The sequence below is a fragment of the Anastrepha obliqua genome, chromosome 5 (assembly GCF_027943255.1).
Source record: "Anastrepha obliqua isolate idAnaObli1 chromosome 5, idAnaObli1_1.0, whole genome shotgun sequence".
Classification (NCBI taxonomy): domain Eukaryota; kingdom Metazoa; phylum Arthropoda; class Insecta; order Diptera; family Tephritidae; genus Anastrepha; species Anastrepha obliqua.
In genome coordinates, this window is record NC_072896.1 from 10,138,115 (window position 1) to 10,160,198 (window position 22,084).

Below are 22,084 nucleotides of genomic sequence, written 5' to 3' on the forward strand. Positions count from 1 at the left end.
CTATGTGGATATTAAATTAGAAACAATACTAAAAGTTTCATACGGTTTCCACCTTATTTGATTTTTTTTTTTTAATTATAAAATTAAAAAATTAGAATCAAATAGAACGCAATATGTAAAAGTAATAAACAAACACTAAGTGGATCGCTGATAGTCCAGAGAATATTCGTAGAGTTTCCACCTATTTTACATTGTTTAGAAGTCAAAGAAGTGAGTTATGTTTTAATATATCTAATTTTTTCCATTTTGTGATATATTTCCAAAATTTCGAAATATGCAACAATAGGCGACAACCCTATTCCAAGAATTTTAAGAAAAACAAATACTTCTAGCTATTCGCTCGTATCGCAGCAAATATTCGTATAGAGTTTAAACCTATTTTGCACTATTCAAAAATTAATGAAAAAGTATTTTTCAACATGGTTGCCATTCAATTATTTTAATAAGGTTCATTTACTTGTTACCCATCTTGAAACCATTAACGAAAATTTGTCAATAATTAAAAACTGGCGGCAACCCTACTCTTAGCTAGGATCTTAAAAAATACGCCAAGCAAAGCAATGCCGTTCAGATACTAAACTGAGCACGAAACTTAGTCGAAAGTTGAGTTTAAAATTTTAAATAAAAAACTTCAATGCTTTTAATAGTGCAAATAAAAAATAGCTTTAGCCTTCAATAAATTTTTAACTCACCTCAATACACGACTTTTCTTATTGTTTCCTCTTTTTTGAAAATTTTACTAAAAAATCGCTGCAAAGAAAAAGAATAAAAATTCAACATTAAAATTAACCAAATTAAAGCCATAAAATTGTAAATGTAAATAATAATGCGATAATGTTTGGGAAAATTGCGGTTGAATACGGCCAATAGTGGCACTTAATGGCAAAGGTTGGCTACCGACTGGCATGCAAAGTGATTGTTGACGGAACCTGTTAACCTTGTTAAGTGTCACAGACAAAAGTTTTACCGCATTATGTATATTATTTTTTCTTTGTTTTTCACTGTTTTTTTTTCTTATTTTTTTGTGATTTTACAAGGAGTGCTGCTGTGTGGTCGCAAGCCATTACGGCTGCCGCTGGCGGTGAGCAGCAGGCAGGAGTGGCCAGCTTCATAGGTGACTAAGCGGAAAATTGGTGGATAAAATACAATTTAAAATCAAGTTGTATACCAACTTACAAGCGACTATTAGTCAGGTTTGAAGAAAAGAACACGAAAATGTAACCAAAGCAACATGAAATCTTTGTCTAAAAATGTGCGCGACCAATTCGAGTTAATTATAAATGATTAGTTCTGTTATGTTTATATTTCTAGCATTTTATTTTTATTTACGTTTCTGTTTATTTTTGTTTTTGTTGTTATTTTTTTTATTTTATATTTTTATTTTTTTTTACACACTACCCATCTTCAATTAATGCCTCATAAAACTTAATTCATGCGTGTTAATTAATTACTGACACTCAGTATTGGCAATAAACCAAATTTGCAGTCATTCAAAAAACGCCTCCACTGCCCACCTACATACAAACACTAAAAAAGTGTCGTAGCCTCTCTTAAGCACAATCAAATGCTGCTCACACGCCCATATTTGCATACACTCGTGTACATCCACCTACACAAACATATGTATGTAAAGCTTCGCACGTCAGCTGTCTGCATTAAGCGAATTACGCCTCCCACCCGTACTGCTGTAACTCCGCGCTTGTCTTACCTGTTTTTTTTTTTTTGTATCGTATTTAGATTTTTTTGCGTTTTTTACGTCTGTGGCTAATTCTAAAAATAACGATAACCACAGGTCACCGGTGGCATAAAAATACACTTACATGTGTGTACCTAATTATGTGTATGTGTGTGTGTTCGTTTAGTCTTTTTTGTACCTTTCAGCAAAGTGATGTTGCCATGCACATTTCCACTAGCACATATCACTCACTGGCTTTGAGTATTTTGTGCTGGTGGCTCTTTGTTTCAACCACAAATAGTCAAAGTGTACATTTCCAGTTGGTATTGATGTGCTTCTCAATGTAGCTGGTGACTTCCGATTACTCTTCACTTGAATGGTGGGTTGGTAAATACTGTTTCTGGGAAAAGTTAATTTTCTATATTGACCAAAGCGACCTGATATGAAGACGGACATATGTATGTACGTATACAAGGTGGTGCAAAAGTAATCATCCAATTTTGCTTTTGAACAGCTTTTTAACTAAATACAAAAAAAAATAGTTTGAGTGGTGGAATTCTTTATTTTGACCTTTACGCGCTCCTTAATTTTTCTATTTGTCTTGAACTTGCAGTGTAAAAACAGACAAGCATTGGAGCACTTAAAGGTCAAAATAAATATTTCCAGCACTCCAAATAAATTTTTTTTTATTTAGTAAAATACATTTTAGTTGATAAAGTAGAAAACAGTGAACAAAAAATCTATTCAAAAAATGGATGATTAATTTTGCGCCACCTTTTATTAAATTTCCAAAAACATTTTAAAGTGAACACCCTTTATAAAGTAAAAAACAGAAAAAAATAATTATTCAAAAATTGGATGATTAATTTTGCGCCACCTTTTATTAAATTTCCAAAAACATTTTAAAGTGAACACCCTTTATAAAGTAAAAAACAGAAAAAATAAAAATTAATTCAAAAAATGGATGATTAATTTTGCGCCACCTTTTAGTAAATTTCCAAAAACATTTTAAAGTGAACACCCTTTAAGTACAGCCTTACATACGTAATGAAATGCGCACACAGGTCAAGCGCTGGCACCTTCTAATGCAAAATTTCACATCCGTGTATGTATGTAGGTTTGTATGTATGTATGTTTGCATGTATGTACAATGCGAATGAATGCAGCAAACGAATAAGCAAATCCTCATAGCAGCACAACAGCCAAGTGCAAAGGTATTTAACAACCTGCTTACTGGTATGAAACAATTTTAGTACTTGCAAGCGATTGGCGGCGAGTGTCACATTCACCCAGAAGTTTATTGAACTGTTAGCAAAGAATAGCGCAGGCAACAAAGTGCCACAAAATACAAATATAAAATTGAAACTATTCATATGAAAGTTGCTGATGAGGAGATTTTAGCAAGTAAGCGCAAAACTCGTTTATGGTAGAAGAAGAATTTACTATGAGTAGTTCAATTGACTCAATACTAAAATACGAAAAAAAAAAATGTTTTTTAAACTTTTGTTAATTATACTCGCATTATTTATCTACTGCTAGCAGAAGTGTAAAGTTCTTTGGTGACTTTGAACTACATTTTTGTGGGGGTGCGCCAAGTAACTGGCCTATACTGGCAAGCGAGCTGTGATTGGTGGTCTAGAAGTCACTATTTGATGCGTTTTAAACGAAGAAAGTTCACTGAAAGAAGTGATCCATAATTGGACCCAACCAGATGGGCTTCATAAAATGCAGTAGAGGCATCCAAATTACGGAAACTATTTATAAGTTAAAATGTCTTAAAATTTGCAAGCAACTAAAAGCAAAAACATTGGGTATTTATTTTAATTTTTGTAACTTAAAAAAAAGAACTTTAAAAAACAAAATCATTATTTTTTTAATTTTTCTTTCTTTTATATTTTGGTATTTTTTACATTTTATTTTTTGTTTTTATTTTTAATATTTTTGTATGTTTTTATTTTTTTTTTTTGTATTTTTTTATATATATATTACATACATACACCTGAATACCCTCACTGAGCTCGTGCAACACTCAATCAATATTCTGTGAAAATGGTGCACCGAATGCGGACTAAATGTGAATCCAGCAAAGACAGATCTTGTTCTCTTCAATAGGAAACAACAATCTCCTCCACTGCAAACAATAACTTTAAAAGGGAATCATTACTTCTATCTGATTCAGCTAAATATCTAGGAGTAATTCTAGATAGGAAGTTGAGTTGAGAATTGAACAATGAAAACAGATGTAAAAAAGCTTTCATAGCTCTTTATTCACCTCGGATCATTTATTGGATATATACCTCGATCATCAAACCGATACTCTTCTACGGTGTGGTTGTATGGTGGACAGCACTCGAAAAACGGTGTAGAGTAGCCACAATTGCTCGACCCAAAGAACAGCCTGCATCCTGATAACAGGATGCTTAAGTACAACACCTACTAAGGCTCTAAACACGTTACTTCACTTATTCCCCATCGATACGGCTGGCAAAGCGATTGCAGCGAAAGCAGCGACACGCATGAATGTTATATCGAAATGGAATAAGTATCTTGGTCATTCTGCCATTTTGAACAGGAAGTCTGTTATCTCTTCCGACATAAACTATCATGTAAGTCTTCCATCACCACCCTTGCTATTCTCCTGTTCACTCCCAGCTAGGGCAGAATGGAAGACAAATCTTGCCGAAATCGATGGCCCTCTGATTATATATACAGATGGTTCAAAACAAGACGGTAAAGTAGGATTTGGAATTTTTTGCAATTCTCCTCACATCAATCTATCATTTAGATAATGTAGTGTATTCCAAGCGGAAGTATGCGCTATCTGGTATGCTGCGAAAACTATCTTAGAAAATAGAATATCACTAGAGGATATCCGCTTTTTCACTCAGCTCTTCTTATACGCACTCAGATGTGGTTCGATCCTGTCCCTTATCTCTTAACGAAATAAGTGTTCAGAATTCTGTCCAAGTTATCTGGGTACCGGGTCACAGTGGATTCAAAGGTAACTGCAAAGCGGATGGGCTCTCAAGAGCTGGAGCTGCGCAATCAAATGTAAATTGCTCATTGTTCGAGAATTTCACAGCATTGCAGATCGGAGGTGGCGAATGGAAACTACTTGCGTTACGACCAGACAAATCTGGCCATCTTACAATCTGAAACAGACAAAAACCCTTATAAGTCTTTCGAAACACGAACTAAGGCATATAATATCTCGTATCACCGGCCAATGCCTTTTGGGCATTCATGCACGTCGGCTCGGGGTTCCTCAAAACGACCTGTGCAGATGCTGCGAGGACGAAGATGAGGAAGTATCGAGCAGGCATTTGCTGTGCAGTTGTCCCGACCTAGTCAGAAGTCGACTCGCTCTTCTAGGCTCTCCAGCAATTGACAATCTTTCAGTACTCTCGGTCCTGAAAATCGAATCTCTCATTAAATTCTCGAAATGAATTAATATTTTTGACCAAAATCTTTAATAAAAATCTCGGTTAGGTGGGGAAATCATATAATTGAATTTGAATTTTTTTATAATTTTTTTTCTTAATTTCTTCCTTTTTCATGTTTTTCTTGCTTATATTTAATAATTTTTTTTATTTATTTATTTATATGATTTTTTCTTTTTACATTTTTTGTATTTGCTTTCTTATTTTTTAAATTTTTTTATTTTTTACATTTTCTACATTTTTGGTATTTTTTGTTTTTTTTATTATTTTTTTCATGTTGGTATTTTTTTTGTATTTTTGTTTTTAACTTTTTAGTTTTTGTTTTTTTTTTTTTTAACTTTAAGTTTTTTTTTTAATTATTTAAATTTTTATTTTTTTATATTTTTTTACATTTTTCTATTTTTTTTTAATAAGAGTACAAATTCTATATTTTTTTATTGTATATTTCTTTTTTTTGTTGGTATTATTGTTTTTAAATTTTTGTATAAAATTTTGTTTTTAATTATTTAAAATTTTTTTATATTTTTTGTATATTTTATTTATATATTTTTTACATTTTTATAATTTTTTGAATAGGCGTATAAATTCTATGCCCCTCAAAAGGTATTCTTGATTGCCTTCAAAAAATATTTATTTTCTCTCCTACTTCCTTTTATTTATATTTATTACACCAGTAATTTGTTAGCAATTCTAAAAAAATAAACAAAAAGCAAAAAGCAGCCACTATATAAACAATAACTTATCAGCTCCAGTCTCACGTTTAGAAAGCACTTGCGCCGTATCAAATTTCTTATAATGAGTGCACAAATATGGAAAAACTGCAACACAAAAAAAACTACAGGCAAACAGCGGCATGAATTCCATATAAGCAAATATTTAAAGGGGTTTTATTACAATTACGGAAAAGTTACAATTTATAAAAAAGAATGTCGCGCATTTGTTAAAGGTATATGGAAAATACTCAACGGTATTTTTAGCAACATCAAGCGTACACTCTTTTATATTAGAATTTAATAAATTATGCAAATGCGCACAAACAACTTTTTCTAGAAATTTTAATTAAAAACATAGAATTATGTTGAGAAGCTTGTGGAATTTTTCTAAGTTTTATATAAACTTCGAAACTTGGATTTATGTGGTTATTTGTTAGATAATAAGGAATCAGCTGATTGGTTTGTTTACCAAAAACTGAGACTGGATGATAAATTTACAAGGTTTCTTCTTTAACAGTGGTGAAAAAGAGAATTTTGAGGGGAACTTCAGCTGCCATGTGACTTGGGAGATTCGGCAGCCGAATTCTGCACGATCATTTCACATGTATTCACACAATCCTTTAATCAGTCGTTGTGCAGTCGAATGGCAACGAAGTATCATTGGTTAATATTTTTCGTATATCACTGACACAACTTCAGTTTTTTGTAAACACCTCCCAAGTGACGTTAGCCTATCAGTTTATTCTGCCAAATTCGCTCAGAGCTGAATAATGGTCTCTAAAAATATTTTCCCCATGAGTACCCAGTGACGTGGCAGCCGAAGTTACTCTCACAATTTTGCTCCGGATGGCCAAACTGGGGGAAATCTCTCATTCATGGATTTTTGTGCTTAAAATAATATTGTTGGATAATAACTTTATTTAATTACTTATTACGGTGTCCGTCGTAGCCGAATGGGTTGGTGCGCGACTACAGTTCGGGAATGCGTAGGTTCGAATCTCCGTGCGTGAAACACCAAAATGATAGAAAAAGTTGTTTCTAATAGCGCTAGTCCCTCGGCAGGCAATGGCAAACTTCCGCGTTTTTCTCTATCTCTTCTTATCCCATCATATCTTACTTCATTCTATCCCATCTTGACCCATCCTATCCTCATCTTCTATTTTATTATTTTGGATTATATTCCATATTTCTTTTCCTACGCCATATTATAAAACCTTTTCTGTCCCAATCTATCTTACCCTGTCATATCCTTTCCAATTCTATTATTTTCTACATTTGCCTATCGCATGGTATCTCATCCCATTCTACCCTACCCTATCCTTTCTAGTTCTATTATAGCATACTTTTATTTTTTATCCTATCCTCTCCCATCCTATCTTTTCTTTACATCTAAGCCTTCTTCTTCTTAAATGGCGCGATAACCGCTTACGCGATTTTGGCCGAGTTTAACAAAGCGCATCAGTCGTTTCTTTCTCGTGTTAACAGTCGCCAGTTGGACACACCTAGTGAAGCCTAGTCCTTTTCCTCCTGATATTCCTATGCTACCACCAGCTGGTACCGGATCAAATACTTTCAAAGCCGAAGCGTTTGTATCCATTCGGGCGACATGACCCAGCCAATGTAGCCGCTGGATCTTTATTCGCTGGGCTATGTCTATGTCGTCGTAAAGCTCATACAGCTCATCGTTCTATCGCCGACAATATTCGCCGTTGCCAACATGCAAAGGTCCAAAAATCTTACGCAGAATCTTTCTCTCAAACATTCCCAGCGTCGCTTCATCGGATGTTCTCATCGTCCAAGCTTCTGCGCCATACGTTAGGACGGGTATGATGAGAACCTTGTAGAGTGTTAGTTTTGTTCGTCGAGAGAGAACTTTACTGCTCAGTTGCCTACTTAGTCCAAAGCAGCACTTGTTGGCAAGAGAGATTCTACGTTGGATTTCAAGGCTGACATTGTTATCGGTGTTAATGCTGGTTCCTAAATAAACGAAGTCTTTTACAACATCGAAATTAAAACTATCAACAGTGACGTGGGTGCCGATACGCGAGTGCGCCAACTGTTTGCTTGAAGACAGGAGATACTTTATTTTGTCCTCGTTCACCACCAGATCCATTCGCTTTGCCTCTTTATCGTTTGCTATCAAACGTCCCTCCCAATTCTGACGGCGCTGCTGGTGTTCAGCAACGTCATCTTGCAAAGCCGTATTGGTTTTGTGGGGATACCAAATTCAGACATCGCGGCATACAGATAACTCCTCTTCGTACTGTCGAGTGCAGCTTTGAATTCGACGAAAAGGTGGTGTGTGTCGATTCTCCTTTCATGGGTTTGTCCAAGATTTGGTGTATTGTGAATATTTAGTCGATGGTAGACTTTCCAGCCACACTGATAAGGTCCAATCAGTTGGTTGACGGTGGGGTTTAGCCTTTCACGCAATACGCTCGCTAGAACTTTATAGGCGATATTTAGGAGACTAATCCCACGGTAATTGGCACAGATTGCAGGATCGCCCTTCTTATGGATTGGGCAGAGCACACCTAAATTCCAGTCGGCAGGCATGCTTTCATTCGACCATATTTTGTTCGAGAAGTGTTCCCACCATAATTTAAGTACGCTCTGAATGTCAGTCACCAGTTCGCCGTCTTTTATCTTACAAGAACCTTACATTACCTTTCCTTACATCTAAGCCTTAGCTATCCTATTCAAGTCACCGGTTTTTTATAATAAATAACACCATTTCCTTTATTTTTTATTTAATTTAAATTTTTTCCACAAAATCACATACATTCACATATACTCACATGTATTCATACGAATATAAGAATTTTTTGAATAAAACATTTTTTCATTTTTTACAGCAATTTGCTGCAACAACACCACTTAATTACAACTTCAAATCGCATGAAGGTAATTTCAAACTTAGAAAAACTATTTAATGACCGGCGTTCAATGAGCCGATAAGTCGTTGCTCAGCTACTGGCGTACTGTTATTTATGCACATACATGCACGCACATACATATACCATTACTCACACAAGCATTCGTGGTATGTATGCATGTGAAAATATAACCAACTGACTTACATGCCTTTTCTAGGCAAATCGCCTATTCAATTAATCACTTGCTGGCTTGTGTGTGTGTGTGTGTGTGCGTGTGTCTATGCATATGTGTATGGGTATTAAATCACATTTCGACTCATTCATGCATTAATTACAAGCATTTGCTTATTGAATTACTAATTTGCTTATAAGGGTGCATAAATCTATATATAACTGTAAATAGTTGCATGGCTAATTTATGCAGGTGCAAGTGAATAAAATCAATAATGATGCCATTGGTGGTTAAATTCAATTATTCATGCCAATAATGTTGTGAAATGAAAGCTTCCCTTCAAATGGCCTAGAATTTCCATTCAAGTTGCCCCAGTTAGTGGGTTAAAAATTCTGCAATATTATTTTTTAATAAAAATATTTTTTAATAAAAATAGTTTGTATTTTTTTTTGAATAAAAATAGTTTGTATTTTTTTTTGAAAAAAAAATATTTTTTTTTAATAAAATTTGTTTGTATTTTTTTTGAATAAAAATAGTTTGTATTTTTTGTTTTTTTGAATAATTTTTTTTTAATAAATATGGTTTGCATTTTTTTTTTGCATAAAAATAGGGGTTGGTGTCGAAATTCTGTCTGTACAAAATTCTAAAAACAAAATTCTGCTTTTTAAAATTCTACTTTTTAAAATTCTGCTTTTTTAAAATTCTGCTTTCTAAAATTCTGCTTTTTTTTAAATTCTTTTTTTTTTTTTTAATTCTGCTTTCTAAAATTCTGTATTAAAATACAATGTTAACAATGTTAAAGAGGTAATGTAATTATTTAATTTATTATTATTATTATTTTTTATTATTATTCGAGATATTAAATAAAAAATAATAATAATAATTTTTTCTTCAGTTTCGATAGAATCCACCGTATTTTTGCGTAGAACTCCTTTTCGCGTGGGCGGCCTTCGGCCGCGCTTCAAAAAAATAACCCTCATCAGTCCAACTCCGGCTACGCAATCCACAGTATTTTTACGTAGGACTCTTCTAAAAAAACGAACAGCTGCGAAGAATTATTAAAAAAAAGAAATGAATTAAGTCACACTACATATTTAAAAAGAATTGCAAAAAATATTGTAATTGGCTAAACTAAAATATTGTTATCGCTTAAACATACCTATATGTATATTTATGAATTAAATGTTTATTTTGTTACTTCTTGTATGACGAAAATCACAAAACTTGAATAAAGCAGAATTTTTCGCATTAAACATGCAGAATTTTGAAAAAGCAGAATTTTAGAAAGCAAAATTTTAAAAAGCAGAATTTTAGGAAGCAGAATTTTAAAAAGCAGAATTTTAAAAAAGCAGAATTTTTTTGCAATTTACAGAATTTTGTCATCCAGAATTTTGTAAAACAGAATTATGACACGCTCCCTAAAAATAGTTTGTATATTTTTTTGTTGGAATAAAAATTGTTTGTATTTTTTTTTTTTTGAATAAAAAAATATATATATATTTTTTTTTGAATAAAAATGGTTTGTATTTTTTTAAATAAAAATTGTATTTTTTTGGCATAAAAATAGTTTGTATTTTTTTTTTTTGAATAAAAATGGTTTGTTTTTTTTTTTTGAATAAAAATTGTTTGTATTTTTTTTTTGCATAAAAATAGTTTGTATTTTTTTTTTAATAAAAATAGTTTGTATTGTGTTTTTTGAATAAAAATGCTTCGTATTTTTTCATTAATTTTCTAGTAATTAATATTTTCGCACGTCCAAGCGCTTTTCACATTGCATCACTCTTCTTATCTTTTACGAGTCATTAGCGCTTTGCTGATGCAAAAAAATAAAAAAATTACTAATATAGAATAAGACGCTATTTAATTTTTTTATAATCTCCGACTGCTGAAATTGCAAGCATAGTGCAATTTTTATCGACATGATACGTCTCTTGTTGGTAAATAAATATATATTTTTTCCAATTATTTTTGCAATTTAGCGTAACTTCTAATTTATTTATTTATTTTCGTTTGCTTTTTATTTTTTTTAGTATTATTCATAGCTCAGCTGCTCACGGCAGTATTTATTTGCTTTATTTTATTTTTTCTTTTTTTTCTTGCCGTCACATCAACTCGAAGGTCGTCGTAGCAAAAAATAACTGTTGCAATTCGATGCTTTGCGGCAACTATACGATTTCTCTTTAGCACGAAATTGTCGGTGGATTATTGAAGTCTAAAAAAAACTAAATGTAGCAAATGTGTCGGAATCGGGTATGCCATGATATGGATTGTTGGAATCGCGCATGATAGGCTTCTATTGTGGCTGAGATTTTTTATCAGTAATTTTTTATTTATTTAAAATTTTTCAATTGTGATTTTGTATGCGCAATTTTTTGTTTATTCATAATTTTTCCATTGCAAAGAGTTTCAACAAATCGGCGATAGTGTTTCATATGCATTTTCTCACACACATACTTACATACATGCATATACACACATATGCATCAAATTTCATTCTGACTGATTTCCGCTATCGGCTAACGTGATTTTATTTATTTTCCATTTCCTTTAAGAATTCTAATTTCCATTGCTTAATGGGATTGCACGTACTTATTTGTTTACTAAAAAAAATTAATTGCAATTCAGACACAAATAAAGGGTGGTTAAGTTTAAAGGCCCGGTGTTGATTTTGAATAAAATACAATTATTTTAGGAAATTATTGTCATTTCTCTTTATTATGACAATATTGGTATGACTCAATTACGTATGGAACAAAATATCGATCAAATGGCTGCCGCGGCCTAGGCGGCACACCTCCATCCGATGGTTCAAATTTTCGATGACGCTGAGGCATAATTGAGGTTCTATACCGTTAATGTGCCGAATTATCTCATCCTTTAGCTCCTAAAGTGTTGCTGGCTTATCGACGTACACCTTTTCTTTCAAATAACCTCAAAGAAAAAAGTCCAACGGTGCCAAATCAAATGATCTTGGCGGCCAATTGACATCGCCGCGACGTGAGATTATTCGGCCATCAAATTTTTCGCGCAAAAGAGACATTGTTTCGTTAGCTGTGTGACAAGAGGCACCGTCCTGTTGAAACCACATATCGCCCACATCCATATCTTCCAATTCGGGCCATAAAAAGTTCGTTATTATCTCATGATCCTGTATATCCTTTATACCCGAGATTTACCACTAATGGCAAATTGTTTAACTGCCACCTTCGCTGACGACACTGCAATTTTATGTGTTGAAAAGACAGAAGAAAAAGCTGCAAGGAACCTTCAAACTGCAATCGACTCTATGGTATCATGGACGAGAAAATGGGGAATCAAACTCAATAACAGTAAATCCATTCACGTGAATTTTACAAATAAAATTACAAAATACCAACCAATAATGATTTCTAATGAAAAAGTCCCATTCGCTAATACTGCAAAATACCTAGGTATTACCCTAGATGCGAAGTTGCGATGGAAAGAGCATATAAAAATAAAACGAAATGAGCTTAACATCAGGCTAAACAAAATGAACTGGCTAATTGGATGGAAATCGCATTTATCCATATATAACAAATTATTGCTCTATAAACAAACATTAAAACCATTATGGGCCTATGGTGCACAGCTTTGGGGTTGCGCCAGTGAAGAAAATATCAATGTAATATAATACAACGCTTTCAAGTGCTGAGAATCATCGTTAAAGCACCCTGGTACGTCAGAAATGCTGATATTCATCGGGACCTTAAAGTTAACACTGTAACTGAAGAAATTAAGAAAATAGCAGAAGCGCACCAAATTCGACTTCAAGGGCATGTAAACGAAGAAGCTAGGAGCATCCTTAGTAACCCGTGCCCAGTTCGAAGATTAAAGAGGAAAAAACCACATGAACTTTCTGGCTATTAACAGAAAATAAGAAATATTGTTTGTAATTTCTTTTTATCAATTGTAATTTATTTTCGAATCAAACTGCTCGTTAGTTTCTGAACTAGTTGTAGTGTAATTAAACATTGTAATTTACTTATTATGTTTGAAATAAAAAAAAAAAAAACAAAAATCTCATGATAGCGAACTCTATTCACAGTATTTGCCTGACCGGCCTCATTTTGGGAAAAATACGGCCCAATGGTGCCGCTAACCCATAAACCGCACCAAACAGTCACTCTTTGTGGGTGTATTGATTTTTTGGCAATCACTCTTGGATTATCATTCGCCCAATAAGCGGCAATTCTGCTTATTGACGAATCCACTGAGGTGAAAATGTGCCTCATCACTAAGACATGCATTTTGATTTGAACGCCCGTTTTCATAATAAGCCTGAATAACTTTAACGCGTTGGCGATTATGTATCTTTCCATGGTTCAAATTGAGTTAGTCGGAAATTGAAAAATGTCAAATGAAATGCAGAAAAAAACTTAACGTTTAGGTGTGGTTTACATTCAACATCGGCCCTTGAAATTTAACCACCCTTAACAATGCCTTGAAGAGAAAAAACGAAGACATAGTAAATTAGAAGAAAAAAAATGGAGAAACCCTGTTTGGTCAAGGGCCTCTACTCACAATGAAGATTTAACATCGAATGATAGAAAATTCTTTGTATTTTTTTTTTTTTTTTTGTAGCAGTCTTCGCTCCTCGGCAGGCAATGACAAGTCTCCGACTGCATTTTTGTCAAGAAAGGCTCTTCAAAAAAAATTTCCCCTCAGACATAAGATAAAACTATGGGAAGGTCATTTCATAAAACTACATATATCAAACTATGACAAGGTCCGGTCTCTCCATTTATAGCACAAATTACTATTTTTGCCAGTTTTTCAACAATTAGCTTTCGAATATTCTTCAAGTACCGAGAAAAAAAATTTTACTTTAATTACGTCAAACACACCAAAAAAATACAAACCTTTACTTTAACTTGAAATATATCAAAATTTAATAATAAATAAATTCAAGTAATCTTGATAAAGAAAAATGTTTGCTAAATTTGTTTTTTGATTTTTCTCAGTTATTCTGTTTTCTCTACTTCCACTTCCTGCAGAAAAATCGTAACCACAACCAGCACACTTCCCTGCTTGCCAATCGTTCGATCGCTTAATGCGTAATTGTGATTTAGCCGCGGCACACACACACAGTCATGATTAAATGAACACTTGGCACTCATCTAAGCAGTTGGTACATCAAAATCAGAAAATTTAGTTGGCTCCATCTAAGCACCGCTGGTCATTGTCAGTGTCATTGATTTTGATTAATGATGTGTTGGCTACTGATGGTGGTTATTGGGTGGTTGGTTGATTGGTTGGTTGTTTGGCAGTTGTGTAGTGGTGGTAAGTATGTCGGTGATTGTAGTGCTGGTTTTTAGCAGGAATTGTTGGCTGTGCTAACCGCGACTGGGTGAAGTAAACTGGCATTTCTTATGCGGTTGTTTGGCAAGCATTAGACTGAGCTTTGTGTAGGGATAGAAACAAGTTTGTACAGTGAAACCTCGTTATAGCGAAGTTGAGAGGGATGAACATTTTTTTTTTCATATCGATAGTGAGTACGCTATATAGAGAGCAGATATTAACGTTTACTTATCGTTAAACGCGAGTCTGGTGTATCAAAACAGCCGGACAGTGAGTTAGACGCTTAGCTTAAACATCGAAATTGTTAATTTTTTCATAATTATTTCAAATTGTTTCAAAAACAGACGACGAAAGTGCCTCGATACTCGAGAGCGAACATTTAGGTTAATTTGAGCTAAAAAGTGTTTCATTTTAAAGAAGTTTCACTGTATGCATATTTTATTCGCCGCTTTGGCTTTATTTATTTCTGCTTTGCTTTTTGTCCCCAGTTTCTCCACAGGCAATCAATTCTTCAGCGATTGTTGATAAATTTTTCGAATTAATCATTATTTAGCGAGTTTCTTTCCCTCTTTTTTGTAGGGTATCCGTTCACTTTGCTTTAAGGGCACGACGCTATTGTCTGGAGATTTTTTATAACACGTCAATATATGATTTTCATATTTTTTCTCAAAACAATTTCAATTCGGCCTATTTTACATTCTGGTTCATCTTCTTTTTTTAAACTCAAAATTAATTCAATTTTTAGCCAAACAAATACAATTACTTTAAGTTTATGCATTTTTATTTTTGTTCCTGTTTTAACTTTGCTTTTTAATATTACTCGTAATATCCGGGGCTGGGTGAATAAATCTTTAAAACTAAAATAACAAGCTCTTCATTCGGCAAAAAACGTGTTTACCAACATAAACTTCTTCTCGCTCGATACGCCTCGTTCAATATTTTTCCAATTTGTTGATGAACGCCAAATTGGACAATTTTCAAGATTCTTAAAATAATAAGAAAAATCAAATTAAATATGAAATTTATCAGCCGAAAATAGTTATTAAAAAAAAGCCTTAATACAAAAGTATTTTTTAAAGCGTTGCCACCTGGTTCTTGACACAAAAAGAAAAATGGCTTAAAATATTTTATTTCATTGAAGAAAGCCTTTTAAAACATTCAATAATAATAATGTTTTATAGCGTTGCCACCTAATTTTTATTATAAAAAATTATTTACGAAATTTAATTAAAAACTGAGATTTGGATATCGAACGAAGCATCTTTCAGAAGCTTTAATACAAACATATTTTTTTAAACGGCATTGCCACCTAGTTTTTCCTACAAGGAGAACCACAGCTAAGAAAATTTAATCAAATCAAGAAAAATAACATAAAATATGAAATGTATCAACCAACAGAATTATAAAAAAGCTTCAATACAAAAGTATTTTTTGACAGCGTTGCCACCTGGTGCTTCACACAGAAAGAAAAATGGCTTAAAATAGTTATTAAATTGAAGAAAATCTTTTAAATCATTAAATAAAAATTATTTTTTAACGGCGTTGCCACTTGATTTTTAATATTAAAAGAGAAATGAATAGTAAATTTTTATTAAATACCTACTGTGATGTGGGTTTCGAGCGAAGAATATTTCAAAAGCTTTACCACAAAATTATTAACAAAGTTATTAATTATTTAACAGCGTTGCCACGCAGTTTTTCACATAAAAGGAACAATTGCTAAGAAAATGTAATTGAATCGGATCAAGCACGTCTTTTAAAGCATTAAATAAGAGTAGTATTTTTAGTGGCCTTGCCACCTAATTTTTATAATAAAAATAAAATTTTATAATACAATAAGAAGAGAGGTTACTTATAAAATTTATTAAATACTGAGCTGTGGTTATTGAACGAAGAATGCTTTTTAAAGCATTATATACATAAAAATAGTTTTTTTAGCAGCGTTGCCCTTAGTTTTTCACAAAAGCAAAATTACTTACACAATGCACTTTCTCATATAAAAGGAACAATTGCTAAGAAAGTGCAATACAATCAAACGAGGGACGCTTTTTAAAGCAATAAATAATAACAGTGCTGCCATCTAGTTTTTCACACAAAATCAAAATGACTTCCAGAATTTTATTGCATCGAATGAAGCATGCTTCATAAGCATTATATAACAAAAATTTTTTTAGTGGTGTTGCCACCAAATTTGCAATAGAAAACTAAAAATAACTAAACAAAATTTAATTAAAAACTAACATATGGATATTAGAACCATTATTTATATATATATATATATTTTATAGTTAATTTTAATTTTAATTTTAATTAATTTTAAGAATTACTCATTAAAAATTAGGTGGCAACACTAACCAAACATATTTGTGGATACAGTTTTAATTTAGTTTAAAATATATTTTATAACTATTTTTTTTATTCATTGAAAATTAGGTGGCAACACTAATCACACATGTTTGTGGGTTACAGTTTTGTTTTAGAAATATTCACATATACCAAATTGATGCGAAAAATTTTACTAAGCTGCCTTTTACTGGCAAAACGACTCCAAATTTTTAATGAAAAATTATAAATTTAGTATTAAACTGAGTCTTGAAGCATTGGTGCCAGCGAAAGGCTTTTAGCAAAACTGTAATTCAAAAATATTTTTAAACGTCGTTACCACCAATTTTTTATAGGCAATTTAAAGTTATCAACACAACAGAATTCAATATTACAAAATGGAAATTATACGAAAATTAGTAAAGTATTTAAGCAAAACTGTAATCCAAAGAAATATTTTCAAACCCCGTTGCCACCAAATTTTTCAATAAAATATGCGTATCACACGAAAGTTGATTTGGAAAACTTTTATGCGAAATAATTTTTTGACAGCGCAGCTACCCAATTTTTATGCGAAAAATTCAAATTTATTACAGAAAATGCACGTCAAACACAAAAATGCCTACAGAAGAAAATAGAATACTTTTACTCTTTTCAAAACAGTTATTTCTACTACTTTCCTTCTTTCCGGCCATTTATTTTTAGCTTCAACAACCAGAACAGACATTTGTGGTTGCGCTTTCACTGCCTTTACGGCACTTCAACCTACGCTAGTGTCTGTCAACACCAATATGGTTAGTCATTCGAGCCACCATCACATCACCTCATTTAATCGCAAATAAAAAAACAAAGCAGAGATTAATTTTTATGTAATAATCTTTAAACAGTGCAAAAACCAAGTCTGCTGCTGCTGCGACGCAATAGTGCAGAAAAAATGTGTCAGCAATGAGCTTAGAAAGAGAAACAAAAAAAAAAGTCATTAAAAATATGGCAAAAGCAAAAACCAATAAAGCTTTGAGCTACAGTAGTCAATAGTGGCAGCAGTTGTGGGTATTGGAAAAATCTGTGTAGAAACGTAAAGCAGCAGTCACTAAAATTAGCAACAATTGCTTTTTAAACAACTCATTTACGCCAACGAACAGCTGGCAGACAAGCAAACAGACATACAAGTAAACAGACAGTCAATCAGTCGAGCTAGCAAACGTGTGCACTCACATGTATGTATGTATGTATTTGTAGACTGAAGCCAAGCATTATATACTCGTACAACAGATTGAGGAATCGGAAAAAATATTGTTTGCGACAAAGTGACTGCAAACGATAACCTGTTTGACTATCTATCAATTTGAGAATGTGTGCTTTTTTTTGCGTTTGCAATTTTTTTACTACAGTCGAAGCTTAATTTTTGCTCATTGTGTTCTGATATTTTTGCTTGCAATGTGTGTTTGCTAATGTTACTATATTTATATACCCTTTTCTCAGTAAGATAGCTAAATATTTATATACATAAAAAATTGCATGCACATATACACATACATAAGCACATAAATGGGCACACTCGTACATATCAACCCAGAAAATGTACAAATCTGCTGCCCACCTTTGCCCTTTTGCAATTTTTTTTTCCATCAAATACTTATTTGCCTCCCTTTGCCTACTATTTTCTTCTATCTTTTTCTAAATATTTTACTTTTTGCTCAGAAGCAAAACTTTTGCCTGTGGGCTGCATCGCATTTGCATCACTGCCGCCGACGACGCATGTGCCTTGACGCCTTTTGAACTGTACGTATGTAAATAGGTGGGTATTCACCATAATCAGTCACATTTAGCTACCCATTGTGGCTGCTGTTAATTTATGATTTCATATGTGAGAATTTGTTGACTGTGAATTTACATGCATTTTTGCGTGGCCCTGCTGGAATTTATTTGCAGTTAAAGCAGTTGATAAGTTGCAGTAACTATTAAGTGGCATGGGAGAAGCCACTGTTGCTTTCAAATGAGCGCACGCCATCAATCAGTTAAGGTAGTACTGAAGATCTTCTTCGAGGGCTTGAAAACGAAAATTACTAGTCGGTGTTGCAGCTAAGAGTAACATACATAAATGCAGATAACTCCGTTATGCGGTCAACTGATCAAAATTGGCCTAGTGCAGCTAGTAAAAAGGTTCAGCGGATATGTTCATTTGTCGGCTACTGTATGCCCCTTTTTGTTTTTTTTTTTTTGTGTCACTCTCACTTTTCTATGTACCCCAGAGAATGCAGAGAGTGGAAATGATTCATTGACACTTCTAAAAATCCACTTGTCATACATAATTTATGCTGAAATTTCGCAAAAAATGACTAGTCAACGACTGCCTGTCATTATTATTTCATTAAAAGTAGTAAATTTGAATTTAGAAGTGTTTAGAAAGTAAAAACTAAAAAATGTCCATTACTGAATGAGACTAAAAGTAATTTTCTGTACGAGTAACCACTTCTCTTTTTCATACGACAGACACCGTTCGTATAGTTGGAATTTCCCACAGGGTGGCATATTTATTTAATAAAATGCATGCATATAAGTACATATGTATGTGTACATTTGCACGTGTGTTTTGCATTTTGCATTTTGTAACTGGCTTGTAATTTGCATTCAATCATTATACAATGCATTGTAATTCATGATAATTACAAATTGTATCGAATGATTCTGTGAAGGCGTGAGTAACGTGGATAGGTCTGAATTAGGTGAAAAGTGGGGTTAGTGGCGTAATTTCTTGCTTAAGAAATAAAAAATAGTTATAAAAAAACTATGAAAAAAATTATAAAAACCTTTAAAAAAAATTGAAATAATAAAAAAATAATAAAAAAAAAGAAAATATACAAAAAAAGAAAATATACAAAAACATAAAATACACGAACAAATAAATAAAATATGCAAAATAAAATGAAATAAAACAAAATAAACAAAATTTAATTTAATCAAAATAAAAAAAATATAAAAAAATATACAAAATGAAATGAATTAAATAAAATAAAATATTTTGTAAAATAAAGTAGAACAAAATAAAGAATATAATAGAAATGAGTTAGTATAATAAAACAAAATAAATTATAATAAAATGAAATAAAGCAAAATAAATAAAATTAAATTAAATTAAATTAAATTAAATATAAAACAAAGTAAAAAATTGTAATTAAAGATCAAGTCAATTACAATATAATAAAATAAAATAAAATAAATTAAAATAAAATAAAATAAAACAAAATAAAAAAATGAAACAAAATAAATAATATTTAATTAAATATATCGTTGTCGGCTTACTAACATAGAGTTTATTTACTTTCCAAAAAAAAGCCACAGAAAATAGTCTAGTATATCACTAATCTAGGTGGCCATTATAACACTATTATGGTGTTATAACACCATACGGGAAACCTAGAGCGGAATAATGGATGTTTTGCTAAGTTATATGGCTCCATTCCGTTGAAAATAAAAATCATCTCAGTCTATTGCTTCAAGCTCAGGGAACATTTAATCTTCAATCAAATATCTATAGCGATGACCATCGACAGTAACAGCTCGTTCATTTTCATCTTCGAAGAAAAATGGGAGAATAATTCCACCAGCCCGAAAACGACACCACTAACCTAAGCCACAAAAACGACAGCACTACGTTCCCATGACAATCGATTCTACGTAACCGGAACGACCCGGATTTATATCCGGCCAAGGACTGTCACTTCAGCAGTATTTCTCGTACATGTACAGGGAATGTTTATGCTGCTACAACAACAACAACAACAACACTTTTTAGTCGATGCAATGACTTTTCTGCAAAACCTCGAGAGGTGTTTTTTGCCCAGTTGTGACAATTTGGTTTGTTGATAAATCCATCCAGTGTAGAATGAGCCTCATCACTAAAGATGAGTTTGCGTGATTTGTTATTCTCAAAGATCGCTCATTTGTATAAGTTTGAATAATTTTAACGTGTTGTTCTATTGTGTAAAATTCTGCATCTGCCTACTTGACAAATGTCAAAGATGGCATAAAAACCGGTACCGTCTAGGAATTATTCATTACAGAAAGACCCTTTATGTTTAATAGTTATATGAATGCATAAATGAACTCATCATCCACTATGAAACTTTCAGGGATTACCGAGCATTAACTCAGCTATTAATGAAACAAATTAGAGAAAAACATGAAATATTTTTCGAAAATGGGAAAAAACTTAAAATTTTTCTCAGAAATTAAAAAAGGTATATTTTAATCGAAGATTACTGAAACAAAATTGTACAAATTTTCTCAAAAACATGAAGGCATTTTACATTAAAGGTGTTTGAATAAATCTCAAAATTATTATAAAAAAAAGTTCAAGTCAGCTGATTCGTTATGGTGTGGCTTAATATTGCCTACATGGCCACTTGCCGGGTCTTTGCTGGCAAGGAGAATCACTTAGAATTCGATTTCCCACCAACAATTGTATGCCTTGCTTAATTACTTTGCCTTCAAACACTTTTCGTAAACTTAACTTAACTTAACTCGAGACTAGGAGTTTTCTCCCATGAATATTGCAGAAGTTGCAGAGATGAGGAAGAGGAAGAAACAGTTGAGCACTTCCTTCTCCAGCCTTAGCTAAAATCAGAGCAGGTTGTCTAGGTAAATACTTTTTTAATTCTCTCTGTCTGGCGTGGGGTTGGGATCAATTCTACGTTTCATAAGAGCCACAAAATGGTTCCACGAAGAAAGGTAGATGAGGTTCCCAAGTAGCACAGTGGCATCACAACGGACCTGTAATGTCTAAGTGAGTTGGTCGTGCAGACCAACTACCACCATTACCTAAGCTAACCCTATCTTAAAAAAACAAAAGCCTGTCTGTCACACACTATTTCCTCCATACATAAGTCTCTTATAAATGTAAATAAGTTATAATACATAAGTCTGTCTGACTACAAAAAATGAACAATCAATAAATTAAGATGGCTTTTTTTAAGACATGTCTGTAAAAGCGATTGGCAGCGGACATTGCTGGAGTGGAATACAAAGTAGTCTAACGTTAAGCGGGCAAACGCATGCGGTACCACATACAAATGTATAATAAAAGGGCGCGTGGTAAGCAAGGAAATACTCGTATGTTAAAAAACAGGGAGACTCGTTCATTCACATATGAATTTTCACTGTTATGAAATCAATACATTAATGCAAAATTTTCTAATAAATTTCAAAAATCGTGTCTTTACTTTTATTTAGTACTTCCTCTTATCAGCGCATTGACTTGTTCCTTTGCCATTCGCTCAAAATCCTCTTGCTGATAAGCGAGATACAGTCAAAAATACGCGAAATTTTCGCATGATCAGCTGCCGACTATCTGGGCAGCAACATGCGTTTCCTCGTCTGACTTGTGCTGATGGCATAGATCAAAGATGATAGATTAAGAGGTTTGGCGATTCAAAGCAAAATTGTGAGAGTAACTACGGCTGTCACGTCATATAGTAATATGAGTGAAGGGTGTGTTGATCTTTTTCGCATATCCAAAGCACAGTCTCCGCTTTGCAAGCAAGTTACTGTCGCATTTCCCGTCACAT

General features: G+C 32.8%; 1 long non-coding RNA gene across 1 annotated transcript in view; it reads right to left on the reverse strand.

The window, feature by feature from the left end:
• Nucleotides 1-691: 691 nt before the first annotated feature.
• The window catches only part of LOC129249080 (uncharacterized), a 96,283-nt gene continuing 74,890 nt past the window's right edge, over nt 692-22,084 (reverse strand). Inside the window, exon 3 of the long non-coding RNA XR_008582638.1 lies at nt 692-750. This is a non-coding gene — a long non-coding RNA (uncharacterized LOC129249080). The remainder of the gene's footprint in view (nt 751-22,084) is intronic.